The 3208-nt window shown below is 41.9% G+C and overlaps 1 long non-coding RNA gene across 1 annotated transcript in view; it reads left to right on the top strand.

Moving 5' to 3' along the window:
* The first annotated feature begins 1145 nt into the window (after positions 1-1145).
* Positions 1146-3208, top strand: part of LOC136011073 (uncharacterized) — a 12154-nt gene continuing 10091 nt past the window's right edge. The window contains exon 1 of the long non-coding RNA XR_010611186.1: positions 1146-1220. This is a non-coding gene — a long non-coding RNA (uncharacterized LOC136011073). The remainder of the gene's footprint in view (positions 1221-3208) is intronic.

The raw sequence follows: 3208 nt of genomic DNA, 5'->3' as shown, positions 1-3208 counted from the left end.
TCCTACCATCTCTGAGCCTCTTCAAGGATGCTGAGGAGGATGTGCTGGGAGCTGTCAGCCTGCCATTCCACCCTGAGAGCTAGGTACAGACCAGTAAAAATGCTGCTCAGTATTGTTAGGTACAAAATAGATTTGTAGCCTGAAGTTGAGCTCAAAAAGATGAGTGATTTGCCTGAAAATGTCAATGCAAACTGTATATAAATTGGACCTGCTGAGTCAGTATTCGTCCCAGGCTATCCTGCAGAGAAGCTTAGCCTGAAGCCTTCACTAGCACAATACAATATGTCCTGGGTGGAGGTTAAAGGCCAAGAGCCTCTTTGTGAACAACTGGTTTTCCTTCACTTTTCCTGAGCTGTGGAGCCAGAAGATGGCAATAGAAGTAGCCCTCCATGAGGCTTTATTAACATCAGCTGTCAAAACCACCTGCATTTGTAACCCGTCAGTGTGTTTTCCTCAGTATCATTATTTGTTTCATGAATATATTCTTCCCACATCTTTTTAGCTCAAATTCCCAGTAACAGCCTGGGAAACCAAAGCAGGTAGAACAACTTTTTAAGCAAATTCCCTCTTTTTGTTTAAGAATGTAGCTTTGCCCAAGCAAAGGTGATGAAGATAGAAAGTAATGTTTTTATTAGCTTTTTGTCCCAAACTGAAAAATATTGTTATTACATGACTCTAATCGTATCTCTGGAATCATATCAGAAGATAAGCTGAAACAAAAGTAAATGTTTCCCTCACACACACTCTGTGTAACCAGCACTTGAAATATATATATGTTAAGGAAAAAAAGCTTGGTTGGAACACAGCTGTATCAAGCTGCATGGCTGCTGTACGTATGTATGTTCCAGACAACAACTCAGGGGAAATGAAGGTCAAATACAGAAATGCCCAGAATCAGCTGAGACGGAGAATGTAAACAAACCATCGGTGGCTTCACATTTCTAAAAGTCTGTATAAAAAACGCAAAGATTTTGGGGCTAGTAAGGTTTTAGTTAAACTTAGTTTGATTAAAGCATTTCAAATCCACCCGAAGTGAGCCCTCCCCCACTACAGAGTTTTGCTACACCAGGATAGGCAGAATACTTTGCTACTTGTCACTTTAGCACCTGTGAACTTTCTAATTGGCTGCTAATGGGCTGGCTGGAGCCTGGTGGGAGTTAGGCAGGGGATGAGCAGCCTTTTTGGAGTACAGCACAGTACTGCCAGTTTTTCTCCTGGAGGTAAATCTTTTTGCTTTAGTCTGGAAAGTCTTTCTATTTTGGTGTCTTTGTGGGTTGTATTTATTTATTCCTCATATACTCTGGATCCTAGTAGTGCTCCTTTGGGAAAGGGAGCAGAAGTTTAGGGGTTTATTTTTGTGCTCTGGATGAGGTTGGCAAAGCTGGAAGGCTATGCTGAATTAAAGTAGAAGCTGTATGCTAACAGCTTTGCATATGTGTGATGTGAAAAGAAGTGCTTTTGCAGAAAAATAGAGGTAGTGATTTGGGCAAATGAGTGGTCCCTGTGTGGAGTAGGTGCAAGTTGGGTTTTGTGCTGCTTCTTTATAGCCTTTCTTCTGCAAGTCTGCAGAAGAGATGAAACTATGTATGAACCAGAGTTGTGCACAAGGTGTTTGGTTTGCTCTCTTCTAGAGTCAGAACTGCTTCTATCTGGGTGATCCAGGCAAGTAAAGCAATAAAAAACCTGCTGTGTACTGGCTAGAGCAGGTGTAGGTGTTATTCTATTTATTTTCAAGCTATCTAGCACTAACTTGCCTGGGACAGATGCTCTGCTGGAGTGGGGGAACAGGAGAACATGGGTTCAGGGAGTTTCTACACGGTACCCATCCTTGTTGGCTTTCCTCATCCCCAGCACACACAGACAAAACCAAGGAAGTTTAGTGCTCTCTAATGGCTAACTTGGCCAAGGGCCAGATCTAACTTTAATTCCTCAACAAACTACTGTAGATTAGTTATTTTTTTTTTTTTTGCCAGCTCCTCTCAAACCCAAGAAATGGCTTAACAAAACCTGGATATTTTAACCTTGAAATTTCTTTGGCCTTTAAGTAACGTAGCCTCTAATATGGGGAGGCCTGGTAGAGGCAGAGTTGGCTTGCTACACTCTCTCAGCAGGTCTGTAGAGCTCCCGGGCATTGCTGTTGTTAGCATGTGGTTGTTGTGGGCTTGTTACAGCTGTCTAAAGACAAGGGTGTACTTATTTCTTGTCTCAAGGTGGCCCAGAGCTGTGTTTTGAGAAGACTAAGAGGTGTATTGATTATGAGAGTTATAGCAAGATAAGAAAAACCCAAGATGTTTTAAACAGTTATTCTTTCTCCTGCCTAATCCAAACTCTATTTTCTACTGGGAGATTGGCTTTTACAGCCCCCAAATGTTCTCTGTTGGAAAACAGATCTGAAGTCCTCCTATGGCTAGCTTGCACTAGTGCCTGGAGAAGGAGAATGGTCTGTGTGTGACAGCTGGAGTTCTGCAGATGAGAAAAAGGGTCCTAGCACGAAGAGCAGAGAGGTAGAACAAGAGGGTCGAAATAGGAAATCTTGAAGCATTTGAGGGCAGCTCTTGAGATGATAGAAGAAACTGCTGATGATTTAATATTGAAAGAGAACTCTGGGAGGCTGAGTAGCGGACTGGGGCATGAGAAGTAGTCAGTGTGAGTGTCTATGAGGAGATGACTATCCAGCACTACAGTGAATGTATCTAAGATGGTGGATATGAATTGGCTGTTTCTCTGTGTCTTAGTGGTGGTGGTAGTAGTAACTGCAGTGATGTTTGGAGAAGCGGGAATCTCTCCAGAAGGTTTAAAGACTGTATGGAGTGACAAAGCAGATAAGAGGGGGAATGTGATCCATGAATCTGTGTGAAGGCACAAAAGTGTAAGGTGGGAAACATGGATTTAGTTTTTCCTGGGAACTTGGGAATACTAAGTACTTTAAAACATCATATTTTACTTTCAGAAAATCGTGTAAATTAGGAAACTTTTTCTCTTGAGCTGAAAAGCAGCAAAGCCCCTGCAATGTATGATAACTATAAGCTTTAAATGAAGTGACACTTGAGACTCTGTCACACTTCTTCCAAACTCTAGTAAGTGACAGGGACTCTGCAAGAAGGATATTTAGTATAAAATAAATGTAGATAAACTCCATCAAGCTGGAAACATTTTGAATAAGGAGTGTATGTTATTGGCAACAGTTCTGGCTTTGTGGGGTCCCCTG

This window comes from Lathamus discolor, chromosome 3 (genome assembly GCF_037157495.1).
Source record: "Lathamus discolor isolate bLatDis1 chromosome 3, bLatDis1.hap1, whole genome shotgun sequence".
Classification (NCBI taxonomy): domain Eukaryota; kingdom Metazoa; phylum Chordata; class Aves; order Psittaciformes; family Psittacidae; genus Lathamus; species Lathamus discolor.
This window is presented reverse-complemented; position numbering and strand designations above follow the sequence as displayed.